The 17,429-nt window shown below is 37.2% G+C and overlaps 1 protein-coding gene and 1 pseudogene across 1 annotated transcript in view; one reads left to right on the forward strand and one right to left on the reverse strand.

Annotated features, from left to right (window-relative positions):
• Positions 1–17,429, reverse strand: part of ZNF800 (zinc finger protein 800) — a 235,708-nt gene that overhangs the window by 183,325 nt on the left and 34,954 nt on the right. The gene's annotated exons all lie outside the window — the stretch shown is intronic.
• Positions 109–16,889, forward strand: LOC143681637 (DET1 homolog; annotated as a pseudogene).

Raw genomic sequence — 17,429 nt, forward strand, 5'->3', positions numbered from 1 at the left:
TTTCCAAACTACGCTTCCCCTCTCCTCACCCCACCACCACCACCAAAAAAGGAAAAAAAAAACAAAAGACAAAACTAAACCACCAAGTGCCTAATGCTGCGTCAAAGAATGACGACAGACCTGAAAGAAGCCTTAACTGGGAGGTGGGGTGAGGCAGCTTACATTTCCACTGTCTGGAGCAACGAGGATTCTTAAGCATCCATGGGTCAAGAAGACACAGCCGAAGGAGTCTGGGCGTCGGCCATCCTGCTGCCACTGCACTGAATGATGACCCAACAGTTGATGGGACCCTGACAGCAAAAGGCTGGTGAAGTGGACCATCTATGGATTGGGCTCTGGCCATGATAGGGGCTGAGTTCAAGCCAGGTCTCCTTTGCCAGGGACTGTGCAAGCAGGAGGTCCCTATTAGCACCCTTTGAAGAATGAACAAATATACCTCAGAGTGAGCTGGCATTTGCTTGCTACCACAAATGAGTGTGCAAGTGCAAATCAGTGTTTAAGAATCAGTTACTCAGTCACAACTTAGATAAACGCGAATGTTTCACACCACAGCTCCTACTGTAAGGAGACTCAGACTCTGCTTTTCCCACTTCCTTCCCACCACAGCAGCAGAGCATAAATAGTAAGAAGGAAAGGGTGAAAGGAGGTTTCTCAGAGAGTATTTACTGTGTTCTCTCTCCTCATTCTAATTAGTCAAGTCAGACTAATTAGAAACCATTATTCCACCGTGTACCATCACCACCACCACCACCACCAACACAATTACCAAGCAGCTAGAGCAAAAGTTCTCTAAAGTTCTCAAAAGTTCTCTGTTGGGTCATCATTCAGTGCAGTGGCAGCAGGATGGCCGACGCTCAGACTCCTTCGGCTGTGTCATCTTGACCCATGGATGCTTAAGAATCCTCGTTGCTCCAGACAGTGGAAATGTAAGCTGCCTCACCCCACCTCCCAGTTAAGGCTTCTTTCAGGTCTGTCGTCATTCTTTGACGCAGCATTAGGCACTTGGTGGTTTAGTTTTGTCTTTTGTTTTTTTTTTCCTTTTTTGGTGGTGGTGGTGGGGTGAGGAGAGGGGAAGCGTAGTTTGGAAACCATCAATCTTCCTGACTGACTTTCTTTGTCTTTTAGGAAGTAACAGAAGAGAATAGCATCATTTGGGAGAGCATTGGGCCAAGTATGGGTCTAATATTTGAAAATGAATTAAAATACAGTTGTGGAGCTGTTATAATAACTAAAATCTTCCTAAAGTTATGGAATTTCAATGTGATGTCTTTAAGGAGCCTATTACCCAAAGGCAGAGCATAACTTATGCAAATGAAACCATTTCATGTTTGTACCTACAATGACTTCAGACTCTTTAATAGAATAAATAATTAATTGACATTTATTAAACACCAAATACATCCTAAGCACTAAGTTTGACACTTGAAATGCATGCTCTCATACCTAGAATGCCTTGCTGATATAGCTCCAAAGCCCCTAAGCCAAGGTATTCCTCCTAACTCTAATGGCAAAATTATAGGTTATCCCATAGACTATGTCTAAACACCTCTTAGTAAGTACACTTAGTGATCTGGCAATCATTAGCTTGATGTATTAAGAGCATGAGGTAGGAACAAAAGGCCAGTGGTCTCAGAACTTTACCAGGTAACTGCCTACCACAGTATTAATTGTTGCTTAATAGATGCCCATATAGCAGAAAACGTGTAACGTGGAAATTGTTTCTTGCCACAAATGTCTTACTTTGTCAATTGTCAGTATTCATTTTCAGAATATCAGTTCTGACACATATATCAGCACCAAAAGAAAACTCACAGCCAATGTGAACAAGGTCACAAGGCCCAGGTCTTATGGAACCATGCCAGTAATTCTTAGAGAACAAGACATAGTTAGGTAAATCTGTTAGCACTTAAAAATTATGCTATAATATCAAATGGGGGTTTGAAGTCTATCTTGTTTTATTTTATTGATGCTACTGCTTCCCACTACTGTTGTTGGTAGTGTTGGTAGGTTTCTCTGTTAAATAGCCAAAAGTTCACTGGGAAATGACTTGCCAGAAGAGAAAACTTAAAATTAAGCATAAAATTTATCTAAAATACAATACAAACAAAACAATACTTCTTCATTAGATCCAGTAGGGAAAAAAAAGGTCAAAATAGCATGTATATATGAAACCAGAAAGAAAAACAGAAGATAAAGACTGAAATGGTATAATTTAGGAATGCCTGGAGTGGACTATGGTGGTGATTAAATGTACAAATAAAAAAACATTTTTGCATGAGGGAGAACAAATGAATGTCAACATTGCTGAGTGCTGAAAATGATGGTATATAGGAAAAAGTACAATCAATGTAAGCTAGGGTCTATAGTCAACAGGAACATCATAACATGTTTCCACTGAATGTAACAAAGGCATTATGCCAAAACTAAATGTCAACAGGCAGGAGGGCATGGAGGAGTGGTATGAATTTTTGGTGGAAAAAAAGAAAATGTCTTCATATAGATTCTGGTGGTGAAGGCATGTCTATACACTTAGGTTGGATTACACGATGTGTGAATAAAACTGTTTAAAAATGAACAGAGAGAAACAAGTGCTAGAGAAAATGTGGAGAAAGGGATCACTATTGGTAGGTGTTCTAGTTTACTAGCTGCCAGAATGAAATACACCAGAAACAGAATGGCTTTTAAAAAGGGGAATTTAATAAGTTGCTAGTTTACAGTTCCAAGGCCAAGAAAATGTTCCAATTAAAACAAGTCCATAGACATGTTCAATCAAAGGCATCCAGGGAAAGGTACCTTGGTTCAAGAAGGCCAATGAAGTTCAGGGCTTCTTTCTCAAGTAGAAGGCACATGGCAAACACAGTAACAGTTTCTCTCTCATCTGGAAAGGCACATGGTGAACATGGTCAGGGTTCATGTGGAAGGGCACATGGCCAACACGGCATCATCTGTTAGCTTCTTATCCTGGCTTCCTGTTTCATGAAGCTCCCTGGGAGGCATTTTCCTTCTTCATCTCCAAAGGTCTCTGGCTGGTAGACATTTGTGGCTACATCATTATGCTCTGCTCTCTCTGAATCTCTCATTCTCCAGAATGTTTCCTCTTTTATAGGACTCCAGAAACTTATCAAGACCCATCCAGATGAGTGGAGACACGTTGTCACCTAATCCATCTTAACAACCACTCTCGATTACAACACATCTCCAGGGAGATGATCTAACTACAGTTTCAAACATATAATGCCGAATAGGGATTAGAAGAAACAGCTGCCTTTACAAAATGGGATTAGGATTAAAACATGGCTTTTCTAGGGGCCATACATCATTTCAAACCAGCACAATAGGGGAAACTGAGAGGTGCAGCCCCTTGGAGGCCTTGTGGTGGTTCGGCAGGAGGTGAGGGGAGGAGTTGCCATATGATCCTGAAACCCCCTTGTTTAGTATATACCTGGAGGAATTGAGTGTAGGGACATGAATGGACAATTGCACACTGGTGTTTATGGCAGCAGTGTTCCGGATTCATAATGAATGGAGGTGGCCTAATAGTACAAAGACTGGGAAATGGAAGGGGGAACTATGGTGTATAATACAATGGACTACTGAGCAGCTGCAAGAAGGAATGAAGTCGTGAGGCATGAGACTAGGTGTATGAACCTTTAGGACTGTATGTTGAATGAAATGTCTGGAACAAAAAGACAAATACTATCATGCCTCAATCATAAGGACTAACCATAATACAAAAACTTCAGTGAACTAAAGTTGAGAACTTGGGTTATCAGTTTGGGCACTATTGTAAAGGGTCCCAGGTTGTAAACTCTTACAGCAGTCACATGTACTCAGGAGTTGTAACTGTTATTTCTAAATAGCTGAGCTGTTTGTATATAACCTGGTTATTGTCAGAAATTTCGGGTATTTATGTGACTGAGATTCAGAGTCAGAGTTCTGAAGCTATGAAAGTCAGCAATATCCCATACAGAAACTGTTTAAAAAGTTGGAAAAAAGTGATCAGACTTCGAGTAGAGATATGAATAAAGCTGATCTGGATAGTATTAAGATAAATCAGAATACAGGGTAAAGGATGATATCATCCATATTTTAAAACTTCAACTTCTGTGTGACACCAAAGGGAGCGTGCTGGTTTGAAACTATTATTTACCCCAGAAAAGCCATGTTTTAATCCTAATCCAATCTTGTGGGGAGCAGCTGTTTCTTTTAATCCTGATTCAGTACTGTACAGTGGATACTCTTGATTAGATTATCTCCATGTCGATATGGCGTGCCCAATTGTGGGTGCATCCTTTTGATTAGATGGGGATGTGACTCCACCCATTCAAGGTGTGTCCTACTAGTTTACTGGAGTCCTTTAAACAAGGAAATATTTTGGAAAAAGCTTGAAAGCCATGAGAACCACAGAGCACACGTAGCCAGAGACCTTTGGAGATGAAGAAAGAACATGACCCTGGGGTAGCTTCACAAAAGAAGAAGCCTGGAGAGAAAACTAGCAGACATCACCATGTATGCCATGTGCCTTTCCAGTTGAGACAGAAACCCTAGACTTCATCAGCTTTTCTGGAGTGAAGGTAACCTCTTGTTGATGCCTTAATTTGGACATTTTTAAAGACTTGCTTTAATTGGGACATTTTCACGGACTTAGAACTATAAACATGCAACTTATTAAATTCCCCTTTTTAAAAAAATTCTATTTCTCGTTTATTGCATTCCTGCATCTTTCAAACTAGAACAGGGAGAGATGTTAATTTGGTGCAAGATTTATATTTTAGGTAGTGTGTTACCTAATTTAACTTGCATGGTCAGTTTAGTTTTTAATACCATAAGTACATGGAATCTTGAATAGGGCATGAGATTTTGTTGGTTTGTCCAGGTTAATGTGATGTCCTTGTATATATCTGGACAATGAATAAAGAAGTATTTGCAAAGACCCCTTGGGAGACTGAGGAGGAAGGAAGAAATATTAAACTTCCCCATCTGGGGAATCCCTGATATTCTTACAAGCAGTGGGGACAACTAAATCAATAGACTGAGCCTTCAATCTTGGGATACACCTCTATGAAACCTATTCCTGCAAAGAATAGGCTGAGCCTACTTAAAATTAGGCCTAAGAGTCACCCCCAGAGAACCTCTTTTGTTGCTCAGATGTGGCCTCTCTCTCTCTCTCTCTCTGAGCCAACATGACAAGCAAACTCACTGCCCTCCCCTTCTTTATGTGGGACATGACTCCCAGGGATGTTAACCTTCCTGGCAATGTGGGACAGAAATCCTAGAATGAGCTGAGACTCAGCATCAAGGGACTGAGAAAACCTTCTCAACCCAAAGGGGGAAGAGAGAAATGAGACAAAATAAAGTGTCAATGGCTGAAAGATTCCAAACAGAGTCAAGAGGTTATCCTGGAGGCTATTCTTACGCATTATATAGATATCACCTTTTTAGTTAGGGTATATTGGAGAGGCTGAAGGGAAGTGCCTGAAAATGTAGAGCTGTGTTCCAGCAGCCATGTTTCTTGAAGATGATTGTATAATGACATAGCTTTTGCAATGTGACTTTCTGATTATGAAAACCTTGTGTATGACACTCCTTTTACCTATGGTATGGACAGATGAGTAAAACATACATATTAAAAACAGATAAATAATAGGGGAACAAATGTTAAAATAAATTTAGTAGATTGAAATGCTAGTGATCAACTAAAGGAAATGGTAAGGGATATAGGAAAAAATAGGAGAAACAAAGGCTAAAACATATTGGGTAGATGAAAATATTAGCAGTCAATGAGAGGGAGGGATAAGGGGTATGGTATGTATGAGTTTTTTTCTTTTTTCTTTTTATTTCTTTTTCTGAATTGATGCAAATATTCTAAGAAATGATCATGGTGATGAATATACAGCTATGTGATGATATTGTGAGTTATTGATTATATATAAAGAATGAAATGATCATATGGTAAAAAAATATATATAGTTGGATAAAAATAAATAAGTAATAGGAGGGATAAGGGATAAAATAAATTGGGTAGATGGAAATACTAGTGGTCAATGGAGGGAGGTGTAAGGGGAATGGTATGTATGAGTTGTTTGTTTTTCTGGAGTGATGCAAATATCCTAAAAAATGATCATAATGATGAATACACAACTATGTGATGATATTGTGAGCCGATGATTGTACACCATGTATAGACTGCATGTGTGTGAATATTTGTCAATAAAAATATTTTTTAAAAATAGCATGTTTAGCCATCAATTGTTTTCAACCATATCCTTCATCTAAAATCATAGTATTTTAGAGCTAGAAAGTTCTATCATCATCACACATGCACTCATGCTCACACACACTTGTGTATATTCTGATATTTATGTCTGTGTTGCCTGTATTTGTTGCTATCCCAAATTTTGTAGATGAAAACAGAAGCTTAGAGGAGGTATGCAAGAGTAGTTCATCTTCAGAAAAACAATTAATGAAATATATCACATTAATCAAATGAAGGAATAAAAACATATAGTCACAGAAAAGGCATATGACAAATCTAGCACTCTTTTTTGATAAAACACGTAGAAAACTAGGAATGGAGGGAAACTTTCTCAATATGATAACAGGTATATATGAAAATCAAATTCAATAGTGGAAGATTGAATGCTTTCCCTTGAACACCAGGAACAAGACCAAGATGTCCACTGTCACCATTGTTATTCGACATTGCACTGGAAGTTCTAGCCAGAACAGTTAGGCAAGAAAAACAAATAAAAGAGATACATACAGATTGGAAAGGGAGAATTAAAACTTTCTTTATTTGCAGATGACATGATCCTACATACAGAAAACCTGAAAAATCTATAACAAAACTAAAAAAACTAATAAATAAATTCAACCAAGTGGTGGAACACAATATCAACCTGCAAAAGTCAGTAGTATTTCTATGCACTAGTAATGGATAATCTGAAGAGGAAATCAAGAAAAAGCTTACATTAAAATAACAACTAAAATAATCAAGTATCTAGGAATAAATTTAACCAAGGATATGAAGGACATATACCCAGAAAATTAAAAAAACATTGCCAAAAGAAATTAAAGAAGACCTAAATAAATGAAAGGACATTCTGTGTTCACAGATTGGAAGACCAAATATTGTTGAAATGCCAATTCTACCCAAAGATATTTACAGATTCACCACAGTCCAATCAAAATACCAACAATACTTTTTACAGAAATGGAAAAACCAATCATCAAATTTATATAGCAGGTTAAGGGGCCCCAAACAGTCAAAACTATCTTGAAAAGAAGGCCAAGTTGGAGAAAATACACTATTTGATCTTAAAACTTATTATGAAACCATGGTAATTAAAAGAGCATGGTACTGGCACAAGGACAGACATATAGACCAGTGGAATCAAACTGAGAGCTCGGAAATCAATCCTCACACATATAGCCAACTAATTTTGACAAGAGTACAAAGTCCACTCAATTGGGAAAGAATAGTCTCTTCAACAAATGGTGTTGGGAAAACTGGATTTCTATTTGCAAAAGAATAGAGGGAAGTCCCTACCTCAAACCAAATACAAAAACAACTCAAAATGGATCAAAGATCTAAATATAAGAACCAGAACTATAAGATTCCTTGAAGAAAACATAGGGAAAATTTTCCAGGATCTTATATTTGGGAATGGTTTCTTAAACTTTACAGTCAAGGTACAAGCAACAAAAGTAAACATAGATTAATAGGCCCAAAATTAAAAACATATGTACATCAAAAGAATTAATCATGAAAGTAAAAAGACAACCTACAGAATAGGAGAACATATTTGGAAACCATATTCCGATAAGAGTTTAATATACAGAATATATAAAGAATTCCTATAGCTCAAAATGAAAAGGCAAACAACCCAATATAAAAATGGTCAAAAGATTTGAATAGACCTTTCCCCAAATGAAATATACAAATGGCAAAAGCATGAAAAAAATGTTCAACATCATCTGCCCTTAGGCAAATGCAAATGAAAGCCACATGAGATATTATTTCACATGTACTAGAATGGCTATTATTTAAAAAAAAAGGAAAATTACAAGTTTGGAGAGAATGTGAATAAATAGGAGTACTTGCTCACCATTGGTGGGAATGTAAAATAGTGCACCTACAGTTTAGTGGTTCCTCAGAAACTGCAGGGCCCAGCAATCCCTCTTCAAGCTATACACCCAAAATAAGTGAAAACAGGGACTTGAACAGATGATTGCACACTGGTGTTTACAGCAGCATTATTCACCATTGCCAAAGGGTGTAAGCAACCTAATTGCCCATCAACAGATGAGTGGATAAACAAAATGTGGAATATACATGCAATGGAATATTATTCTGCCAGAAAAAGGAATGAAGTTCTGATACATATGACAATATGGATGAACCTTGAAGACATCATGTTGAATGAAATAGGCAAGATATAAAAAGGCAAATACTGCGTGATCTCACTGATATGAAATAATTAGGTTAGCAAATCTATAGAGTCAGAAACTAAAATATAGGCTACCATGGGCCGGGGGTGGCAGGTAGGAAATGTTGAGTTAATGCTTAATTGATACAGAGTTTTTGTTTGGGGTGATAAAAAAAGTTTAGTAATGGGTGGTGGTGCTGGAAGCACAACATTTGTACTGTAATTAATAACACTAAATTATGGATTTGAATTTGGTAAAAGGGGAAATTTTGGTAAGGGAATTTTGGTAAAAAGGGGAAAGTTGTGTATATGTTTCGAGAATAAAAATTTAAACAAAAACATGGGACTCGGCAACACAACTAGGGAACCCTATTGTCAACTATGGACTACAGTTAATATATAATTACAATAATATTCCCTCATCAGTTGAATATTTTACATACATTAACACGTGTTAATAATGGGGAAGGGAGGTTTATGTGAACTCTATCTTCTGCATGTTTTTTCTGTAAACCTACTATTTCTCTAGTAAAAACAGATACAGGTGAATGAATAAAAAACAAAGAAACTGGGCAGTGTGATGGAGGCTCAGTGACAGAATTATCGCCTGTCGTGCCGGAGACCTGGGTTTGATTCCCGGTGCCTGCCCATGCAAAAGGAAAAAAAAAAAAACAAAGAAATTTACAAGAAACTAGTGCCATGAAAATATCCTTCTGATGTATGCATTCTAAAATCCAAATAAAGAATACACTAAAATGCTAATAGTAATTATCTCTATGCAAAGGAATTATGGATGAATTTTACCTTTGTCTTTACATTTTTGCATTAATATTTTTTCTTAAAAATATTACAGTAAGGTTAGATAAGCACATGAGCTGCACTTAAACTCAAAAGAAATCCATCATTCATAATGGCTATAGCAAGATCCTCTGTTCATCAAGGAAGAAAAGTCATTTAAAAATTGACAAAGCATTTTCAATAAACAGGATTGAACAGAGATATTTTCTCCATTACTCTTCTTCTTTCCCTTCTAACATGTCACAGATGGACTGACTATATTAGATGGGAATTATTCTAGGAGAGAAGCCCAAAGAGATTTATTTTCATTTTAACAGAGTTTTTTTATGATGTTGAATTGTTTCCTACTCTAAATAAAGTATATGCTTTAGAATCTACAAAGAAATTCCTTTTATAATACATAGAGTGACTGTATATAATCTCTTGTCATGCTTAATGTTCCTCAGTTGCATGGGCTGTTATTCTCTCTGGTTGATTGGCAGTTATATTGCAATGAAGAAGGATTCATATTTTAGCCACTCACAGTTTATTGCAGCAACTGAGATTGAAATTTTATATTTTCCTCACTTTGATTCTTTGGATGTGTTTTCTTTAACATAGAACTGTTGTTTTCATTTTTTAATGTTTTTCATTTAGATTTCTTTTAGATATTTCCTGTGCATTTTATGGACTTCCATTCTTATTATTGTTCTAGCTACCATTTCTGAAATTAATGCAGCATAGCCTTTTATAGGGTTGACTTTACCAATCTGGTAAACTAGAAGAAATTTTTGATATTCTATTTCCTTGCAACTTCCTATCCAAAAAGGACTTTGTCTGTAGTTGTTAGGCTAATATTTTGAAATCTCAATATGGTCTTTTATCTTATGTTCATTTTTGTCATTTCTCATATAAGAATTGCACAATTCTCCTTCCACTGTGATTTAGGAATTGAAGTACCAAATTAGAGTCAAAAGGCCTGGATTAAGTCCAACTTCTGCCAGTTGTTGATTCTGTGAATCATTTAACTTCTTTGAACTCTATTTTTCTCTTCTGTTAAATGGAAATAACACTATATCACAGGAGTTATTTAAAAAAATAAATAATAGTGATACCACAACATTTTAGAGTAATTATTTTTATTGTTTTCTACCCTGACTTAAATACCTAAGAGAGTAAGAAGCAACTAGGGAAGGGAAAGGAGAGTGTAAGTCAAAGGAAATAAAATTTGCCTTCAAAATTGAGCCTAGAACTTGTTCTTGTCACACACACACCCTTCACTTTTTCAGTTTGCAATTCTTTACTGGTGATTTGGTTGGGGAGGTTTTTAAACCAGGCCTGGGAAAAATTCCAGTACTGAAAGAGTTTACTGGGTGGGGTTGGAAGGAGTGGCAAAGAAAACAAAACACTCCCCTAGCACTGCAATCATTTGTCCAATCTATATAGATTGACCTCCAGAAGTCCTTTGTTTTCTCGAGGGTGAACTATATATTTTGCCACATCCTTTCATTAAGCCAGTGTGGGAATAGGTAGGGATTTGGAGACACAGATAAAAAATGATGGCGTATAGTTAGGTATACACAGCGTCAATTAGTGTCATGGAGATAAATGGTATGTCAGAATGTAAAGAACATATGGACTTGATACAATGTGAGAAAGACAGTCTCAGAGCAGCCTCTAGGAAGTTTACAACAGATGACAACAGACAGGGGCATATGTACAGGGAAGTCTGAATCTTAGGGCAACCAGAGAAAGGGAACAAAGTAATAGTTCTAGGCTACTGACATGGGAATTTGAAATGGGCTTGTCAATGACAGAGTGGTTGGTTCTAAATGTAAACATAAGAAGGAATGTAATTTAGTGGTTAGTCTCTTTTTATTTCATTGTTTTTTCCCTGCTAATTAAAGCTTTGGTCCATTGGTGGATAGTTCATTTACTTTCTACTCCCTTTTTAAAATTTGTTTGGTATTTCCCATAACTAATAAATTGTTTTGCACTAACTATGATTAATATAATCATGGAAATTACATTCCATCAAAATATGAATAAATTCTGCATACTGGATATAAAAATGAGAAGATTCTTAAAACACTAAATAATTCAACACATTCACTATAGACGTCATCCCTCAATTTATTCTTCAATGTGCAGAAGACAAAAAACACTTATTTTATAAGATGTTATGATAATGAATGGGGCTAATGTTTCTAAAACATTGAAAATACTAAAGGTCAATTAATTTTTATGTGTTTTTCCATGATGCCTTTTTTGTGCATTTTTAAACATCTCTCACCTTTGAAAAGAAAAATGATATCTATCTTATTGGCCCAAAAGAGAGAGATAAAATTATTTCTTTAAGTTAAAAGGAGGTATTATCATCTATTATAAGGACTGCAAGGGCTATGTTATTGACAGGCTACCTGAGCTACCCTATTTGTTTTTTGATTAGGCCCTACCCATAGCAACAGGGAAATTTTCATTCATTGACTCAAGAAAATTTTATTGAGCATCTGTTATTCATCATACTGGGCTCTGGAGACCTGAATTTATTAATAAGGTAGTATGCCTATCTTTAGTGCAGACAAAGTGTATTAAAGAAATTCTCCTCTACTTTAAAACAAAAAAAGAAAAATACAATCATTTATTTTAAAGTTTATTCTATGATCCATGATACAGAGTTATTGTTTGCTCATAGAGAAGAATGATTCTATCCATCTGCCAGTTTTAGCAAAAGACAATTCATTATCATAGGTCTAAACATTCCTGAAATGTTTCATACCACAAAAAAATTGCTTAAAAAACTGAACTTTAAAACAATTAGGTGTAGTGTGGTGTGACGGTGGCTCAGTGGCAGAATTTTCATCTACCATGCCAGAGACCCAAGTTTGATTCCTGGTGCCTGCCCACGTAAAAAAAAAAAAAAAATATATATATATATATATATATGTGTGTGTGTGTGTGTGTGTGTGTGTGTGTGTGTGTGCGTGTGTGTGTGTGTGTGTGTGAAGTATAATGAAGAGAGACTATTTGATAGATGATAGGTAATAATACTGTATTAAATACCAACTTTAATTTGTTTGAAATAAAATCAAAGGACTCTTAAAAAGAAAGTCATACCACTGGTCAGCTGTTTTTCATGAAAATAATTCCTTGCAAAGTAGCTGTTAGGAGAAAATCAATGATGTCTAGCAATAATAAATAAATAATAGCCATTCTAGGAAATAAAGGCTTTATCTCTCCTACTTTTCCTGTCCCAAGATGAATGTTAGACACCCCTCCACTCCTGCTTTTATGCAGGCTCTTCTGTCAATGAACTCTTCCCAGGAGAAGATACTGTAAAACTATGAGGGCAGCATCCAGCCAACTTACTCCCAATTGGCCACCTTAGGTCCTTTCGGTAGTATTCCTCAGAAGATGTGTTAGATAGTATTTCAAAATAAAGGAATTATCACACACGGAGGATTGAACAATACCTTATCCAGGACATGGGAATAATTTAGGAAACACATTAACACACCCTCCCCTTTCCCACATTACACACACAAAATGATGCAGCCTTTTAATAGAAGGAAAAGACCTTAAGTGAACCCTCCACTAGACATTAGCTTCCAAAATCAGTGACAACTCTAATCACTTTTTGGCTACTAAATTTGCCACAATGAAGTAAAACCTTATAAGATCACCAACATTTTTAACAAATCTTTCCTTATATCTAAGAGGAATAAAACATAATGCTTGAGGGCGGGCCGCGGTGGCTCAGCGGGCAAGAGTGCTTGCCTGCCATGCCGGAGGACCCCGGTTCGATTCCCGGCCCCAGCCCATGTAAAAAAAAAAAAAAAAAACAAACAAAATATAATAAAATAAGAAAATGTTTAAAGATGTTTCCCTTAAAAAAAAAACAAAAAAAACATAATGCTTGATCCTAGGGATACACAAAGAAACAAAACACAATATCTGACCTCAAAGGGCTGATAAAGCAGTAGAAAAAGAGAGCATATATAAAAAGGTGAAGTAACAAACAAGGTAGTATGAGGCAAACTATTGCACTAAATGAGCATTATACCTAAAGAAAGGGAAGTCAGAATTTAATTAAGGCCCATTATAAGTCCATGAAGCAATCACTCACCAGGGAGCTTCACATATTACATGCTTAACTGGATTTTAAGAAAATAGAAAGACTATACTAAGGAAATAAGCCAAAATTTAAATAGGATTCAGACACAAAATGTTCCAAACTATTATTTGTGACAGTGAATAACTAGAAACAATTTAAATCTTTAAATAGAAAAGTAAAAGGAATTTTGACACAACCATACAGAAAAATTATACATAGTAATTAAAGGAAATATTTATAAATTATTATGCCAGCATTTCCCAGATATGAGAAGATGCTAACTCCAGTATATTAATTAAAAGGAGTATAAAAACAATATATGCGTATGATCTTAACTTTGTGTCTTAAAAAATTATGCAATATTACACCAATTATATACTATGAAAATTGACCAATATGGGAAATAAGTGCTCAACCTATCATATTAGAAGGAACCAAAGCTTATGAGGGTAAGCTTTTCTTTATAGAATAATGCCAGCAAATAAATGTAGAAAGAATAGAATTAGAAAACCACTGTTTTGTGACACCAATGAAACGATTAATTTAGGTAAAAATCTCAGTGGATGCTAACACCATTAAGTGAAAGAGCAATGCGGCCTGGATAATTGAAAGTACCAAAATTCAACCCATAGATTATTTGCCAATCACAAAAGGAAATAATGGGGGAATGAGATGGCGCTAATTAAGGGGATCAAACAGCATCACTCCTATTGGGACATCCTGATGTTATGTGCCACCATTCATGAACTAATATGATTACACAGCATCTCTTATGAAGCAGCCTTGTCAGAAAATTATCTTAAATCTAATCAAGGCCTTAGATTTAATTTACAGTTTACAGGAAACAGAAGAACAAGTTAAAAGTCATCTTGAGGAAGCAATCGCCCACCAGAATGTGGAATAATCTACATGACTGGTCTCTTCCAAAGGAAATCTCATGAAAACATGGAGGAAACATAACAACCCTATGACCATCCTTATATCCTGGCTTGAACAAAACAAGCAGTTATAAAAAATATTGGGGGAAATCAAGAATATTTAAAAATACAGACTGGGTGTTAGATTATATTTGAGACTTACTAATTTTGATGATAATGTTATTGTGATTATATAGAATAATGTCTTATTTTGCAGAAGGTAAAGTGATATAATTCACTCCTTCTTAAAAGAGAGATAAAGACAGAGAGTTACGAAGAGACAAAGAAGACAGAGAAAAAAATAAACCATTTATTGCAAAATCTTAGTAACCGTTAAGTCTATCTAGGTGTTAGACAGATGTGTGTTTCTTGTGCTAGAAAATTTTTTTTATCATAAAAAAGTGAAAAGATATATAGGAAAAAAGAATAAGAAGAAATATGCCAAAATTAACAAGTGCTTACTTCAGCATAAGTATGTGATTTTCTTCTTGATTTAAAAAATAATATTCCTTAATTTCCAATTTTTTCCTAATTGCAATTTATTGTCTTTTTTAGTCAGAAAAAAACAAGTAAAAGAAATGCAGGCATTAGGTAGAATCATGTTTGAAAAACTAAAAAAATTTAACCAATCCATTTAAGGCAACTGTGATATGGACTATTGTTAATGCTTTAGTTCTGACTTTACTAAAGATATTAATAGTTTCCAGGAGGAAGTACAAGGCGTATGAAGTCACATTTCATTTATCTTGTCAAAGCAATAGGAAGGGTTACAAAAACAGGCCAACCTGCTGCAGCGGCGGGCAGCGGGGTCGCGGGGTTGGGAGGGGGCGGAGGGGCCAGGCAAGGCGCGCACCGAGCACGCAGGAGCTCCGACCCAACAGGGATGTGATAATGGATCATCATATCTCTACCATCAAACTTCAAAGAACCCAAAACCAAAATGTCATGCACCTCTTGGAATGCCTGCGGATCAGTTCCGGCTAGGTAGGAGCCCAGTGGCATCAGGTCTGAGCGCTCCACCACAATGTCCTCCCCAACTTTACCACCGTCAACGTTGAGGAGCCTCCTTGTTTCTTCAGTAAATTCTCACCTGATGGGTGCTACTTAATTGCTTTTTCTTCAGACCAGATCTCTCTTGAAATCTATGAGTGCCAGGGCTGCCAGACAGCAGAGGACCTACTTCAGGAATACAGAGGGCGATCCTGTCCAGTGGTGATGACCAGCAGTCAGTCACCCGGGCCCGGCTCTTTGAACGCTTTCTTGTCTTGCTGCACCTGCGCACGACCAGGTTGGGGACCAGCCGCCAGCACCTGAATCGCAAGCGCAGCCTTTTCACCCGCGACTGCCGCAGCGTCTTCGTGGGCTTGGCTGCCTACCTCCCTGAAGCCTCTCCCTCTCTCTGTGAGGCCGATGGGAACAGGGAGTCAGTGAATCAGTGACTCCCAACCCACAGACCCCTCTAGAGCACTATTCCCTCCACGTGACTCACCTGCACACTGACCGTAACTTATGGGATACTCCTACTTTCAAGTGTGACAAAGTGGTCCTGTCACACAACCAAGGACTGTGCTTGTGCAAGAACATCCTGGCCATCTTGTGAGTGCAGCAGCAGACAAGCCATGTCTTCCAGGACTCCCGAAGTCACTTTCATTGATGTGCAGACTACTGGCTGCTTTTGCTACCAGGATGACCGTCTCACTGTCAGCTGTTTCTCCTGAAGTACAGCAAGACAGGAAGACAGGCACGGCCAAATCCCTTCAGGCATCCTTTTGTCAACTTCTTAAAACACGGCTGCTGGTATACTTGTGTCATTAGATAAACCAGGATGGTAGGGCAATGACCATGAGACACTTCTTCCAGTATTTTGACCAATTGCATCAGCCAAGCATGTGGAAAATGCAGCTTCTGGATGAAAACTATCTGTTTTATCAAGTATATAAGTGAGGATGTAGTGACACTTCGGGTCACAGACCCATTACAGGCTTCTTTTTTTGTGTGTAGTTTACAGTAAAGTGACAACAGAAAATGATTGCTGTGTTTGAGAAAACTCAGTGTTGCTCTTAAAATTCTTTGAGAACTTTTGCAACCTCTTCCATAATGCCACCCTGCACAGTGACGTCCAGTTTCCCTGCTCAGCTTCCAGCAACAATTTTGCAATGCAGATCCACTGTCGGTTCAAAGGAACTATTATAAATGCCAAACACACTGCACTGGCTGCTGGGCCAGCGCCCCATCCGTCTTAAAGTGGCAGCCTCTTCCTTGATTTGTCTCTCCTTAGCTTTGATGACAAGTGGGTGTTAGTCATGGAGTGGCCCAAGACTTGTGGCTATCACCTTATCAAGTTCTACTTGGGTTCTGTGCCCTGGACTCTGATTTGCCGAAGTTTCAGATCCAGGCAGGCCTACTAGGCCACTCCATCAGCTACACGGTACAAAGCTTTGTTGCCTTCACCTTGCATCTTTTGAGCCTTTCATTATTTCCATACAAAGAACTAAGGCTGAGTATGTCGTCAACTTCCACATTGTGCCTCACCCAAGCCAGCTTCTCTGGTCTTCCAAGACTTCCAAGATTTCTTTTCTCAGCAGATGCCAAAGCAAAGCCTCTGACTGCCAGCCACGTTTCCTTTGTTCCCAACTGGTGTACCTCCAATGAGAGAGCCAGTGGAGAGGACTGAGGTGGCTCAACCTAACCGAATTCTTTTTAAAGTCCTCTTGCCTTTTCCCTGTGGGAATGCCTAGCATCAGTTTTAACTCCAGTTAATTTTTATTTATTTTGCATTTTATTGCTGCGAAGATGATAGCCTTACAACTGTACTGCCTTCATGACACTTGCTTTAGCATTGTGGTTTGTAGCCTGAAATGGGGAAATCCTGTTTCCTCAAGAGAGTAAGGGCTATCTTAATAAGAAAATAAATAAATAACCAGTTGATATTTTTTTAATTAAAACAAAACATGACAATCTAAACAAAAACTGCCCACATATACATTAATAAACAAGGACAATTTTTAAAATCTTGAAAAAATGCAATCTAATATCTCGAGGAAATTCTTTTCTTCATGGTTATTCAATATATAGAGAAGCCTGGAAGGCAGCAAATGGCAAGAGGGAGAAATGGGAAGGGATCTTGGAATAATAACAGAAAGAAATTAGAAATTAGTTCCCGGTGATGTTGATGAAAAACAAGTAAAAGCT

The sequence above is a fragment of the Tamandua tetradactyla genome, chromosome 1 (genome assembly GCF_023851605.1).
Source record: "Tamandua tetradactyla isolate mTamTet1 chromosome 1, mTamTet1.pri, whole genome shotgun sequence".
In the NCBI taxonomy this organism is placed as follows: Eukaryota; Metazoa; Chordata; class Mammalia; order Pilosa; family Myrmecophagidae; genus Tamandua; species Tamandua tetradactyla.